General features: G+C 47.9%; 1 protein-coding gene across 6 annotated transcripts in view; it reads left to right on the forward strand.

Moving 5' to 3' along the window:
- Positions 1-623: 623 nt before the first annotated feature.
- REV1 (REV1 DNA directed polymerase) overlaps positions 624-15,516 on the forward strand; it is a 79,694-nt gene continuing 64,801 nt past the window's right edge. For 5 of the 6 annotated variants that reach the window (XM_027963078.3, XM_012173782.5, XM_004006135.6 and 2 more), the window contains exon 1: positions 624-817. The gene's annotated coding sequence lies outside the window, so the exon portion shown is untranslated. Of the gene's footprint in view, positions 818-2,250; positions 2,289-15,516 lie in introns of those variants that run through there. The other variant, XM_042246419.2, reaches the window with a different exon arrangement.

Below are 15,516 nucleotides of genomic sequence, written 5' to 3' on the forward strand. Positions count from 1 at the left end.
AGGAGCTGGCAACGCTCACCCTCGGCGGCGCAGCGTTTGTTCCCACTAATCTCCGTGGGCCCTGATTCCCGGTCGCCCCCTGACACAGCCAAGTGTCAGTTCGCGAGTGTCCCTTCCGTCACTAGATGTCACTGTGAGTCAACGGCTAGTGGCGGGGGACCCCGGTGTTTTACGGATCTTCCAGGGTTTCCAGCATGGTCAGTCCCCGTACTTGTGCCCTCCCAGACCCGGGAGCGCAGAGCCGGGCGGGGCCTCCGGGAGGCCGGGACGGCTCCGCGACCCAAGCGGAAGGCGCGACGGGCTCGGGCTGCAAGGCTGGCGGCGCGATGCGGAAGGCGGACCAGCGCCGCGCTCCTCTCCGCCCCCGCGAGCGAGATGGTCAGGTGCCACGGAGGCGCGGCCCGCTGCGGGCCGGCGGGGGAGGGCAGGGGCTCGGCGCCCGCGGTTCGCCATCGCCCAGGGCAGGGCTCCAGGCGGGCGCGGGCGCCGCGCGGGGCGGAGCTCAAGCAGCCGCGGGCGGGGCGGGGCGGGGCCGGGCGGGGCGGGGCCTGGGAGCGCGCCGGCCGCCGGAGGGGGCGGGGCGGGGCGGAGCCGCGGCGCGCGCGCCCGCCGGGGGGAGGGGCGGAGCGGGCGCCGAGCGCGCGCAGGCCGGCCGCCGCGAGCGTGGGGCGAGCGTGGACCGCGGCGCGGCGGTGCGACTCCTTCGCCGGCCCTCCTCCCCGCCCCCGGCGAGGGCACCGTGTGCGGCGGCGCCGGGGCCCGCGAGGCCGGAGGAGGCGGCCGCGCCCGGGCATGGTGGTCTGGGACAGGGCTGAAGGTGAGCGACCCCGGGCCGGCGGCGGGGGTGGGGGCGGGGTGGGAGCGGCCCCGCGTCGCCCGGCGCGGCGGCCTGAGGCGGGGCGGGGGCGGGCGCGCCGGCCCGGGCCCCGCGGCCGTTGGGCTCGCGGCCTGGGCGGCCCGCGGCGCCCGAAGCGCGGCAGCTGCCGGGTTATGTAACGCGTGACCTCCCCTTCCCCCTCCGCCATGGCGCGGCCGGCCCGGCGCCGCCGCCCGCGCTCGGCCGCCCGCGGAGGCGCCTCGCCGACGACCCGCGCCCGCGGCCCTCTCCGCCGCGCCCCGCGCCGGCCCCGCTCGGACCGCGCCGCAAACTCCCGGCTGCTGCGCCGGCGCCGCGCCGGCTCTTCAGCCCCGCGCCATTCATTCGTGCGCGCGGGCGGCCGGGCTCCAAGCGTCGCGGGCTGGCGGCAGGGGCCCCGCGCCGGACGCTCCGCCCGGCCTCCCGCCGTGGCGTCTCCCCTCCGCCCCGCGGACCCGGGAATCGGCGTCGGACTCTCCGAAGGCAGTTTTTACTCACTTGTTTTCCCTGGTTACTTATCTGTTGCCTTAATACGCGGGCACCTGTCCCCAACTGTCCTGACAAGCGTCCCTCGCCCACTGCACTCCTTGTGAAATGATTCAGCACTTGAGTGGACGGAGAGGGGCATTTCCCTACATGTTTCCTTGCTCTTACTGCCGAAACTCAGTTGGGAAAGAATTAACGTTAGTGTATCACTCCTTAGTTGACGCCACCCCCCCCCCCCCAACCCTCCTGTGATTAAAAAAAAAGGATTGCAGGTGTTGAGTCTACTATTTCTGCCTTCCGCATCTTTTCAGGTCACGTCCAGCGTAGAGATGGTATCCTTTAAATGAGAATAACTAGACTAGCACGTACCATAAAAGAGCTTGTAACTAGCTGGTAAGGACTTTATGTAATTCTGATTAATTCTGTCTGCTTAGCCTGTCCACTATAGTCTGCGAGAATTAGCCTTTTCCTCTTTAGTGTGGAACGGAGGTAACCTTGGGTACCGTCTACCTGCTTTCCAAACTTCCATCTCTGCTTTTGCACGTAGGCTCGTCTTAGCCGGAGCAGAAGCTGCTAGAGTCTTTCCCCCTCGCTGTACTTCCTAGACTCGGGGAAGCTCACCTGTGGGTGTTACTGGCTCAGTCCTGTCTGACTCTTTGCGACCCCATGGACTGTAGCCCGCCAGGCTCCTCTGTCCATGGAATTCTCCAGGCAAGAACACTGAAGTGGGTTGCCATTCCTTTCTCCAGGAAAGCTCACCTAGAGTCCCTCTCTTTCCAGCAATCCTTCCCTGATCTAGAAGGCTCTTCATTCACTCCTTAGGCTGTTTGCCACTTCTCAGATATTATTGATGATTTTCTTTTTATTTGCATCCTGTCTTTATCTGTAGGTCTTTTGAGGACAGAATCTGTACCAGACTTTCAGAGAACATTACTCCTACTTCATGGTAAACGATTGATATTTAAGATTTTTTTTTTTAAAGGTGGGAATCTTTATGATTAATTTCTTTGGAATCTCAAGCAGAAAATACTTTTTCAAAGTAATGTATTTGAAAATGTAAGATCACTTCATCTTCTGCACTCCCAACTTCAAAACTCAGATTCTTCATAAAAGAAACCCAGCCCCACCACCAACAAGGTAGTCAGTAATAAGAAGCCAGAAAGAGTCCACGTAATACATATTTTAGAGTCCTGTCTTTGATAGCTGCTGTAGTAGAAAGACAAGAACTTCAGAGTTAGATGTAGGCTTAAATCCTGGCTCTGTCTGTTGTTATCTTGGACAATTTAAGTTACTGATTTCTCTGATTTTTTTTTCTCTCATTTGTGTAATGAACTTTGTACCTTGGGTATCTGAGGATTAAATGAGTTCTTGAATGTAGGGCGTCTAGTGAGTCCCTGGTACATCGTGGTTCTCCCTCAATACATGTTATTCCCTTTGGTGTACTTTATTGCAGTCCACAACCTGTTAATAGTATGAGCTGGGATGTGCTGAGACGAAGTGTGAGAAGAAAGCTCATCAGAAGAGCTACCACTTTTTGTCTCCAAGTAAATGAACAACCCCTGAACTAAAGAGCAGTAAAGCTTTCTGCTCCTCAAGAATGTATGGGTTTGTGTGGCATATGATAAATTATAAGAGTATGTTTGTAACTGAAGGAAATACTTTTTAACCTTTTTTTCCTCCTATAACAGTACCCACTAAAGCATTAACATGGATATTTTAAAAAACTGATTTTTTTTTCAAAATCAAGTCAGGAATGGGGGATGAGGAAGGAGGAATATTTTAGAGTCTTTTTCAGGGACAGTTAGCTTGCATGCTGTTCTTTTAGTGTCTACTGATAATTAATACATGGATCCTTGTCCTAGTTGAGGCATCTCAGTTGTGACAGTGCCTTCCCCCGTGACCCTGTTTCTCTTGGTCTTACTGACTGATCCCAAAGCAACAGAGTGGTGGTCTTTTTAAAAACATAAATTACACCCTCACTCTTCTTGATCAAAATCCTGCAAAAAGCTTCCTGTCACCCTTAGAATTGACTCAGAACTTTTTGCCGTTTCTTGAACAAATCACGCTGTTCCTGTCTTAGGGATGTTATCCCTGCTGTTCTTTAAGTTGGCCTGCCCCTTCCTCCTGGTGGTGATCTTGCCTTGACAGATGTCTTCCGTTTGCTGCTTAGATGTCATCACATCAGAATGATTCCTTCTCTTACCCCTAAGATGAAGCCAGCCCCTGTCTCTGTCACTTTCGATTTATTTTGTTTGTTATCTCTTCTTGGCATGTATTACGAGGTAAGATCCGTCTAGTCAAGGCTATCGTTTTTCCTGTGGTCATGTATGGATGTGAGAGTTGGACTGTGAAGTAGGCTGAGTGCCGAAGAATTGATGCTTTTGAACTGTGGTGTTGGAGAAAACTCTTGAGAGTCCCATGGACTGCAAGGAGATCCAGCCAGTCCATTCTGAAGGAGATCAGCCCTGGGATTTCTTTGGAAGGAATGATGCTAAAGCTGAAATTCCAATACTTTGGCCACCTCATGCGAAGAGTTGACTCATTGGAAAAGACTGTGATGCTGGGAGGGATTTGGGGCAGGAGGAAAAGGGACGACAGAGGATGAGATGGCTGGATGGCATCACCAACTCGATGGACGTGAGTCTGAGTGAACTCCGGGAGTTGGTGATGGACAGGAAGGCCTGGGGTGCTGCGATTCACGGGGTCACAAAGAGTCAGACACAACTGAGAGACTGAACTGAACTGAACTGAACGCTCTTCATGTATCCATTTCCCCCATAAGACTTGTTTGTTCCAAGACCTCTTCTCCACTGGAGGGCAGAGGCCTTGTCTGACTTGTTCGTGGCTCTGTCCCTGATGCTTAGAATGGTGCTTGGCACACAGTATGCTCTCAGTTAAACCTGTTAAGTGAATGAATGATATATAGTTGATGTGAACATTAGTTCTGGAGTCAGACAGCCTGGGTCCTCCATTTACTGATTGTGTGGCTTTGGGCAAGTGAATATCTTTTTGTGCCTTAGTTTGCCTTCCTTGTAAGATGGGACAGTAATACCTACTTTATAGGATTATGGTAAGAAGTTAAAACATATAAAGTGCTTAGAATGGGCTGTTTCACAGTTTTGAAAGCCAATACGTGAAATTAGCTTTGAGTATTCACTTAGGACTTTTGTGTTTTTGCATGAGATAAAAATGCAGTTCATCCAGTTTTATCTTTATTTTGCTGAATTTTTCTGGCTACCAAAGTTATATTTATGGAACTCCCTTTTAAAATAAATACATTTTGTGGATCTCTAGAACGGATTAAAAAAATAAATTCCTGAGAACAGTGACAGGTATTTGGTCTTTAGGTGTAAGTCAGCTTTATTCTTAGATCTGTGGAAGATGCTAAGAGTGATTATCTCAACAGTCGTCCACTGGAGTGGCTTTTATATCTTTTCCTTTGAAGTTCAGCTGGAGATGTGATTGTGGTGATGAAAGGACTTACTGGAGGCTGAAGACAGGAAAATCCTTGAGATCCAGTTGAAGTACAAGTCTTGTAGTTGGGAAAGAGGAGATGTTTCACCATCTTTAGTGTGTTCAATTTCTGCCTTCTTTCATGATGGGTTCCACACCTGAAAAATGTGTTTGGTTCTTAGGTAGAGCTTATAGTGTGCTCAGTCATGTCTGTCTCTTTGCAGCCCCATGCACTGTATGGACTTTACAACCTCTAGGCTCCTCTGTCCCTGGAATTCTCCAGGCAGGAATACTGGAGCGGGTAGTCATTCCCTCCAGAGGATCTTCCTGACCCAGGGATTAAACCTGTATCTCTTGCGTCTCCTGCATTGGCAGGTGGATTCTTTACCACTGAGCCACTTGGGAAGCCTCAGTACTATACTGAAAGTGAAAAACAGAGGGGTTGTGAGTGTATTGGTGGTCCATCCTCAGGACTGGGTGGCCAGTTGGGAAAGGTGGAGCCCCACCCAGCATCACCAGAGAGTATCCCACTGGTGTCTGTGGCTCCAGGAGAGGTCAGAAGGGCAAGTGTGGCTTCTGTTGAATGTGCGTCATGTTGGCATCACCATAAAGTCGAAAAATTGTAAATGAAAGCGTTCTAAGTTAGGGACCACCTGCACTATACTTCAGTGTCTGTGTTTTATAAGTGTGAAACGTTTTAACAGGGTGACGATATGCAGAGTTATTAACTCATTAAAAATAAGTCAAAGCATCATGTGTGTCCCAGTAGGTCAGCTCTGTTGTTAGTTGGAAAAGGCTTTGCATGTTGTAGATGTGAAGCATCAGATTTAGGAAAACATGACTAGCTTTAAAATTGCTTAAGGCTAAAATAGATTTCAGGCGGCAGGTAAATACGTGTGTTTCTGTTGATTGGGGTGCAGACTTTTGTTATTTTTGTTTTTAGTAAGGCGGGATACATTGGTGTGGAACGTTTTTACACCATGGTAAGCTTTAATGATTTTTGACATCACCTTGTGGCATTTTTAAAATCTGAAGAGTGTCTAAATTCTAAATTGCTGACTTGTCAACACTTAAGCAGATTGAGAACGCCAGTGCTAGAATGAACCCTGATGGTTCTGTAGGCCATGGCCCTGTATTTTCCTGGAGAAAAAATGAGACCCAGACAGTTATTTGATGATTGAGAGGAGAAATAGAACTAGAATCTAAGGTTTTGTTGGGATTTTTGTGTGTGTGTATTTAAACTCTAAAGGCATTTTCTCTCTGGTACTCTAAATTTCCCCCTTCATCACTGAGAGAAAGACCACTGTATGCTTAGTATCTTAGGTTCAAGAGGGTAGAGTTGAATGGTATACTCTGACATATGCGTCTGGGATGGTTTGAGAAACTTTTTAAAGACCAGTGTGGTCTTATCCTTAAATTAAAAGATTAGTTGGAGATGGGCATAAAGTTGGTTATGATGTAAATAGTTTTTGCTTGAGCCCAGTATATGAGTAGGCAAAATGTTGCTTATTGTTCTCAATTATTTAGCCTCAATCAAGGCTAAAATGAGCTCTTGGGAGGTTTAATCAGAATATAATAGCTGAATTTCACATTTTCTAAACTCCATCATGGAAGAACAGACTGGTTCCAAATAGGAAAGGGAGTACGTCAAGGCTGTATATTGTCACCCTGCTTATTTAATTTATATGCAGAGTACATCATGAGAAACACTGGGCTAGAAGAAGCACAAGCTGGAATCAAGATTGCTGGGAGAAATATCAATAACCTCAGATATGCAGATAACACCACCCTTATGGCAGAAAGTGAAGAGGAACTAAAAGCCTCTTGATGAAAGTGAAAGAGGAGAGTGAAAAAGTTGGCTTAAAGCTCAACATTCAGAGAACTAAGATCATGGCATCTGGTCCCATCACTTCATGGGAAATAGATGGGGAAACAGTGGAAACAGTGTCAGAATTTATTTTTTTGTGCTCCAAAATCGCTGCAGATGGTGATTGCAGCCATGAAATTAAAAGACGCTTACTCCTTGGAAGGAAAGTTATGACCAACCTAGATAGCATATTCAAAAGCAGAGACATTACTTTGCCAACAAAGGTCCAGCTAGTCAAGGCTATGGTTTTTCCAGTGGTCATGTATCGATGTGAGAGTTGGACTGTGAAGGAAGCTGAGCACCGAAGAATTGATGCTTTTGAACTGTGGTGTTGGAGAAGACTCTTGAGAGTCCCATGGACTGCAAGGAGATCCAACCAGTCCATCTTAAAGGAGACCAGTCCTGGGTGTTCATTGGAAGGACTGATGCTAAAGCTGAAACTCTAATACTTTGGCCACCTCATGCGAAGAGTTGACTCATTGGAAAAGACTCTGATGCTGGGAGGGATTGGGGGCAGGAGGAGAAGGGGACGACTGAGGATGAGATGGCTGGATGGCATCACTGACTTGATGGACGTGAGTTTTGGTGAACTGCGGGATTTGGTGATGGACAGGGAGGCCTGGCGTGCTGCGATTCATGGGGTCGCAAAGAGTCGGACACGACTGAGTGACTGAACTGAACTGAAACTCCATCGTTTCTACACTTGAGATTTAAAATGCTTTTCATTGAATTTCTCAGTTTTATCTTATAGTAAACTTTATTTCTATATGACTTACTGGCTATTTGTTGATATTTTAAGCCTTTCATAAATTTAAGCTGAACAGTTGTGAACTTTAAAAATATTTTAATAATTTCTTCTTAAATATTTTTGAGCACGTAACCAAAAAGTCCCTTTTTTTTTAATGCTTTAAGCCTTAAAAGGGCTCCCTAGTGGCTCAAGACGGAAGACCTGGGTTTGATCCCTGGGTTGGGAAGATCCCTTGGAGGAGCCCGGCAACCCACTCCAGTAATCTATCCTGGAGAATCCCCATGAACAGAGGAGCCTGGTGGGTTACAGTCCAAGGGGTCACAAAGAGTCGGACACGACTAAGCGACTAAGCACAGGCCTTAAAAAGTGCCTTCACTCGACTTTTTCTCATTTAGCCTCTGTTAAGTCCTGAGATGAGGGGCAGGGCTGTATGTCCTGTTCTATATGCACCGTGTGGTTTTGGCTCTTAACAGCCCAGCGCTGGGGCAGCCAACCTGGCGCCACAGGTTAAGAGCATCAGTTTCCCTTTTTTCAGATGCCAGCTGCAGGCTTTGGGGCTTGCAGGTCCGCTGCACTTGTGACCACCTGGCCCCATATTTGGGAGTTCCCATTGCCCCCTCAGATTTAATCATTTGTTAAAATGGCTCAGCACTTAGGAAGGTGCTGTACTTAGAATTAACATTTTATTATGAAGGATACAAACCAGGATCTGCCAAATGGAGAGAGACGTGGAGAGAGATCTGAGAGGGTCCCAGACCCAGTGTTCCCATGTCCTCAGGACTCATCCTCCTCCCCCTTCCTTTTGTGATTACCAGGGAAGCTTACCTGCATCTCAGAGTCCAGAGGTTTTATTGGGTTTTTATTACATTGGCACGATTGATTGAATCATGGACCACAAGGTCGAATTTCATCTATAGACCTCTCTTCCAGGAGGTCAGGCTGATGGGATGTGGCTCAGGGCCAAGCCTCTTAATCACTTGGTTAGCCTTTCCAGCGTGGCCTCCCCATCTTGGAATAAGGGGCCACCTGGGAGTCACCTGTTTATATAAAAGACGAGGTCCTGGAGGTCCACTGTGGGTAACAGAGACTGCTGTCAGTTGTGAAATTCCAGGGTTTACAGTCTCCTGGGAACCTGGGACAAAGGCCAGCCAGATTCTTTCTTAAGGAACAGTGGCTAAAGAAGTGCGAACAGATGCGCCGCTGTTCTGGTTCAGTCTCTATACAGCTCTGCAGTAGCAACTTGGAGATCTCCAGTATACTAAAAATTAGAGTAGGCTGCATTTGAATATATTTATGTATGTACAAAGATTGCCTTCTGTTGAAAAATAGCATTTTCTCTTATGGAAATAATGACATTTGAAACCTGGGTTCATTTGAGATAAACACTTTATTTATACAAATTGTGTTGTAGGTAGGGTTATAAACTACATGCCTTTTGGTATTTTAAAAGCATGGTAATTTTGACTCTAGAAAGTTTACTCTTGGTTTCTTTTTGAATTTGTAATTTTAAACTTAGGTTATTACTATCGTTAGCTGAAAGTGAAAGTGAAGTCGCTCAGTCGTGTCCAACTCTTTGTGACCCCATGGACTGTAGCCTACCAGGCTCCTCCATCCATGGGATTTTCCGGGCAAGAATACTGGAATGGGTTACCATTTCCTTCTCCAGGAGATCTTCCTGACTCAGGGATTGAACCCAGGTCTCCCCCATTGTAGGCAGTCGCTTTACCATCTGAGCCACAAGGGAAGTCCATTGTTAGCTGAAAAGAGACCTAAATCTATGACATGGGATTCTTGTTACTAAGGGGAGGTGGTATTGTTAGAGTTGTAAAATCTTGTAGCCACTTGGTTGGCACTTTGAATTTTAGGTCTTGAGTTAAAGTTGCTAGGTTTACAGTGTTGAAGGTTAATTTTTTGGCATATTATTTATGCCCAATAGAACATCTTGTTTCTGATTGTCCCTTAGAGGTTATTATATCCTCTTGGAGCTCACTGGAGGGTTTCTCAGAAATAGAATCTGTTAATGCAAGCATCGAACCTAAATAAACTGTCTTGAGGAAGACTTCTAGTGTCTTACGATGAACATAGCAGCTTGATAGAATGTCCTGTCATCCTAGAAAGTAGTGGAGTTGCTTGTGGTTGTTTTTAACATAGGGAATTCTTGTCACAAAGCAAGAGAAAAGAGGCCAGAAAGTAACGCAGTGGCTGTTTCTAAAACACTCTGTTTTCACTTGCAGTTGCGTTAACATAAGGATTTGTGAGAGAAGAGGTTTGTGCAGATGGAGCTGATGGCAGATCTAGACTAGAGTGGGTTTGCCTTACTTTTGAATTGCAGGTCAGAAGGGCCTGTTTCTAGTCTGTGTCGCCATGTCCGCCTTGTGAGTGCGGGGCTGTAACGCTTTGTGTGGATGGCAAACGTGAGCTCTTGGTCTAGAGGAGGCTCAGGAGCCAGCACCTCGCCCTTGTGTGCAGCCATTACCCGCCACCCCCATCATTGATACTCAGGTTCAGTGGTTCAGATAGTAAAGAACCTGCCTACCAGTGCAGGACACTAGGGTTCGATCCCTGGGTCAGGAAGATGCCCTGGAGAAGAAAATGGCAACCCACTCCAGCATTCTCGCCTGGAGAATCCCATGGACAGAGGAGCCTGGCGGGCTACAGTTCATGCGGTCACAAAGAGTTGGACACGACTGAGTGACCTTTTTCTTTCCCTCACTTTCACAAAGGAAGGTTCAGACTTCTAATGATTTTGAGGGCCCACTGTTTTATTCCCCTACCTGCCTTGTTAGTTCATCTATCACTGGCTCTGTCCATGTGTCAGCCCCAGAATGTTGCCTTGAACAGCTTTTTTTTTTCTTTTTCTTCTTCTTGAAATCGCTCTTTCATTCCCCTCTGTGTGTTAAAATCTTATTTGTTGCCCTCAGCTCAGATCCGCCTTTTCGGTGAAATCTTGGGTCTAGTCCCCAGCAAGCGAGCTACCTACTGCTGTCTTCCTGGGGGTCCGTTGCTCTTTGTCGGTGCCGCTAATGTCGGCTCCAGTATTGCAGGTCTGTGCAAATCTTTCTTCTCTAAAAGATAGTTTTGAATTGTGGTTCACACTTTATTCATCTTGAAAACTGCAAATTACAGTAAATATTGAGTGAACATGGAGTAAACTATTGGCTCAGGCCTGGAATCTGGGGGGAGAGGGAGGGGAAGGCGAAGGACAGGAAAGATCTTGTTACCCGTAATCTAATCCAGACCGCCTCTTGCTGAGCTGCATCTACTCTGTTGTGAAGTTCTTTGTACTGGTGCGCGTCGTCACGGCATTCTTCCTCCTTGGTGTACTGTCTCAGTACCTCTGAACTTCGCTGCAGTCGTCCCGTGACCATTCTAGGTGCACTGTAGGCGAAGCTGGTGCTTTTCAAATCCCGTGCCTCACACCAGCAGCATCACCGTTCCCCGGGAGCTTTTTAGAAATTCAGGCACCCGGCCCCACTCCTGACCTACCTGCGAAGTGAGGAGCTTGCAGTTGGGGCCCAGCGTGTGTTTCCACGCGCCCTCCAGGAGCTGCTAGAGAAGCTCCAGTGGGAGTACAGGCCGCCCTCTTCTCTGATGGGCGCCGCCCTCTTCTCTGATGGGCACAGCCCCGCCCTCTTCTCTGGCGGGGACTCCCTTTGTTCTCGGGCTGAGTTCTGCCCCTGCCTTCTGCCGTGGCCTTGGGAGTCCTTGATTTCCTGCAACCTTGAACTTCCTCCAGGTGTCTGTTTGGCTTTCCTATGAGACTGGAGCTTCTCCTTAGTGAAATCACTCCTTGCTGACTCTCTTTTGATGATATGATTTTAATCATATCTCCAGAACATTCTTTGCCTTTGTAGCTTGATCCCTACTTTTGGACATGCTGACTTTGAGAAGCAGGTGGGACCTCCTAGTGGAGATACTTGAATGAGCAGTTGGAGTTCACCAAGTAGAGGGTTGCTACACCCTTGAAAACCGGAGGAGGCAGTTCTTTGTACTTTATTACAACTGTGTCTTCGTTTCCTTTTCCTTCTATGGAAATCTGTAATTACAGGGAAGAAAATTATTAGTGATTCTTTTAGAACACTTTGTTTTCAAATGACTGATTTTGTTAGATCAGTCATTTGCAGGGGGAGAGAAATACGTTTTCATTGTTGCGACTAACCAAGAGGATGAGAGAGAAATTTGTTATACTGAATGGTTTGAGATAGAAAATTTGCTTTTAGCAAGATCAGCCTCAAACAGGACATTACAAGTATCTGTTACCCATTTTCAGTTTGAATACAGATTTTCCCTGCTGGCTGAGTAGAGTGTTCCTGTGAAACCTTTCTTAAGCTGAAATGGCCAAAAGCAAAGAAACAGTTACTGTAGGCCCATCTTGCCAACGGGTGCCAAGTATAAACTGAGATGAAGTAGAGATGCTCACAGACCCAGTGGCTCGGTCCGCCACAGTGGGGGCTTGATGCCGTGATGCTGAGCGTGGCCCCTGGAGAAGGAGCCGGGCAGCACTTGGGTACATGCTCCCTTGGTAACAGGCTGCTGCAGAGTGAGCCAAATGCTGCTTTTGCTTTCCCATTTTTTTGTAAAAGTGAAAATCCTCTTGGGGTTTCTTTTGGTTAGCAAAAACATGTACCGATGTAGGTTTTTCATAAGAGTGAAGTGGTGCAAAGTAAACTGTTGAAAAAAGGGGGCAAAACCTGTATATCCATAAATTTTAATTCTCTGTCTTATTGCTTGTCTCTCTTTATTTCTGTGTTCAGTTCAGTTCAGTCGCTCAGTCGTGTCTGACTCTTTGCGACCCCATGAATCGCAGCACGCCAGGCCTCCCTGTCCATCACCAACTCTTTCTGAGTCATAATACCCAAACAATGAAATGTAGGTCCATTCCTTAGGGTGCAGGGTAGCAAGGGACCGGGGTGCGAGGTTGTGGCCGAGAATTAGAGCACAGTGATGTGGGCGGTGACAGGATTAACAGCTCTCTGCCCTGTGATGGCGGCAGGGCACAGCTGATGGGCGGCTGCTTGTTTCAGGTCATTGAGGGCCCAGGTTCCTTCTGTTTTCTTAGCCATCCCCTGTCTTTGTTCTGTTTGTTGAAGCTCAGTCACCTCAAAGCTGCATTCCAAAAAAGAGTAAACAACTTCTTTTCGGAAAAAACGGCACAGAGTTTTGTATTCATTACTCTGCTCTCATCTCACTGGCCAGAGCTTAGTCACATGGCCACTCCTGATTCAAAGGAGCTGAGGAAATGGAGCCTCCCTTTGCAGCCCTGCTCACTGCTAAGATGGGTTGGAAGAGGTGTTCTTTTACTAAAGGAAAGAATGAATACTGAGAGACTGTTGTCATTCTGGCAACAGAGTTTGGAGGTCCCCAGAACCACCCTCAGGGGCAGTAGCTCACCGGAAGGACTCAGAGCTCTTGAGAACTGGTGGTGGTGGTGGTGGTGACTTATTGCAGTGAACAGACGCAGGTGAAAGCCGGCCAGGGGCATGGGCCACACAGGCGAGTTCCACGTGGAACTTCGGCTGCACCGCTGGAGTCTGAGGTGGGGGTGGCTTCTGTTAATGACAGTTGACAATACCCAAGAAGTATTGCCAACCAGGGCAGCTCACCTAGTGGCCAGGGGTTTTATTGGAGTTTGGTCAGATAGATGAGGTTGACCTTCTGTCTCCAGCCCCTCAGAAGGTTAGTGGTGCATGGCCTGAAGCCTCCACCATAAATCTTATTGTTAGACTACCTGAAGTGGTTGTTAACCCTCAGGTAAAAGGAGACATTTATCAGCAGGGCAAGCCAGGGGCAAAGGCCAGACCTCTCTCTGAGCAGGGTTCATTACTTACCATTAGAGCCACATCTCTGCATAGCCTTTGTTTCCTGGACGTATAAACAGAGTAGGATAATACATGTGCTTTCATCGTAAAAGCCTTTTTCATAAATGGATAGATGTATAGAATCATAATTTTTAAAAACTGTTAGAGACTAGAGTTTGTCAGGCTCTCTCCACAGCTTCAGGAGCTGCTGGCGGCTTGAGGCCAGAGAACCAGCTTCCTGGGCGTCTACCTCTCGTGGCTGCGGACACACAGCGGGGTCTGCACTCAGGCTGTTCGTGGGGCCCGTTTCCCGCTGCAGTCCTCTGTCATGTGTCCGGCAGCTACTGTTTCTGACCCGGACGGCGCCAGAGTCTAAGCATCTTGTGTTGCGGAACCGTGTTAGGCTGGTTCTGTTCAGGGAGTGGTGTTTTCAGAAGTGTGTTACACTAATAGCATTGTTCATTTCTCCATTGGAGATTGGGAGACATAGATTTGTACAAGATGAGTGTGGCTTTGCACCACAGACCAGCCATGCAGCCTTATCAGACATTTAGCCCTTTTACCTAGAGGGCACCTGTGTGTGAACTAATCAGTATTTGGCCTCCCTATTCCATAGATGCATTGTCGAGATAAATAGGAGACGTATAGACCTCCTTGGGAAGAGTAAGACACTGTGGAAATGCAGTGGTAAGATAAAGTGGTATGTTTAAATTTTTAACATTTAAATTTAAATAACAATTTAGCATAACATTTAACATTGTTTAACATAACATTTAAATTTCAGTGTTAAAAATTTAAGGAATACTGAAGGCAATGGCAACCCACTCCAGTACTCTTGCCTGGAAAATCCCATGGAGGGAGGAGTCTGGTGGACTGCAGTCCATGAGATCGCTAAGTCGGACACGACTGAGCGACTTTCCTTTCACTTTTCACTTTCATGCATTGGAGAAGGAAATGGCAACCCACTCCAGTGTTCTTGCCTGGAGAGTCCCAGGGATGGGGGAGCCTGGTGGGCTCCCATCTGTGGGATTGCGCAGAGTCAGACTCTCCCAAGTGAGAACCCGTTGGAGCTGCTAGTTAAACTTCGTAGTGACTGTCCCATCTTCTCGTATTGTGAGGACAGTGCTCGGTGGTGGTGGTGGTGGTGTTCAGTTGCTTAGTTGTGTCCAAGTCTTTGCGACCCCATGGACTGCAGCACACCAGGATTCCCTGTCCTTCACTATCTCCCAGAGCTTGCTCAAACTCATGTCCATTGAGTCAGTGATGCCATCCAGCCATCTCATCCTCTGTCGTCCCTTTCTCCTCCTGTCTTCAATCTTTCTCAGCATCAGGGGCTTTTCTAATGAGTCAACTCTTCACATCAGGTGGCCAGAGTGTTGGGGTTTCAGCTTCAGCATCAGTCCTTCCAATGAATACCCAGGACTGATCTCCTTTAGGATGGACTGGTTGGATCTCCTTGCAGTCCAAGGGACTCTCAAGGGTTTTCTCCAGCACCACAGTTCAAAAGCACTAATTCTTCAGCACTTAGCCTTCCTTATGGTCCAACTCTCACATCCATACATGATGACTACTGGAAAAACGATAGCTTTGACTAGACGGACCTTTCTTATCAAAGTGATGTCTCTGCCGCTTAATATGCTGTCTAGGTTTGTCATAGCTTTTCTTACAAGGAGCAAGCTATTTTCATGGCTGCAATCACCACTATCTGCAGTGATTTTGGAGCCCAAGAAGATAAAATCTGTTACTAGTTTCATTGTTTGCCCATCTATTTGCCATGAAGTGATGGGACTGGACGCCATGATCTTAGATTTTTGAATGTCAAGTTTTAGGCCAGCTTTTTCACTCTGCTCTTTCACCTTCATCAACAGGCTCTTTAGTCCCTCTTTGCTTTCTGCTATAAGGGTGGTGTCATCTGTATATCTGCGGAGAAGGCAATGGCACCCCACTCCAGTACTCTTGCCTGGAAGATCCCATGGACGGAGGAGCCTGGTGGGCTGCAGTCCATGGGATCGCGAAGAGTCGGACACGACTGAGCGACTTCACTTTCACTTTTCACTTTCATGCATTGGAGAAGGAAATGGCAACCCACTCCAGTGTTCTTGCCTGGAGAATCCCAGGGACAGGGGAGCCTGGTGGGCTTCCGTCTATGGGGTCGCACAGAGTTGGACACAACTGAAGCGACTTAGCAGCAGCAGCAGCATCTGTATATCTGAGGTTATTGATATTTCTCCCGGCAATCTTGATTCCAGTTTGTGCTTCATCCAGCCTGACATTTCTCATGATGTACTCTCCACATAAATTAAATAGC

The sequence above is a fragment of the Ovis aries genome, chromosome 3 (genome assembly GCF_016772045.2).
Source record: "Ovis aries strain OAR_USU_Benz2616 breed Rambouillet chromosome 3, ARS-UI_Ramb_v3.0, whole genome shotgun sequence".
In the NCBI taxonomy this organism is placed as follows: Eukaryota; Metazoa; Chordata; class Mammalia; order Artiodactyla; family Bovidae; genus Ovis; species Ovis aries.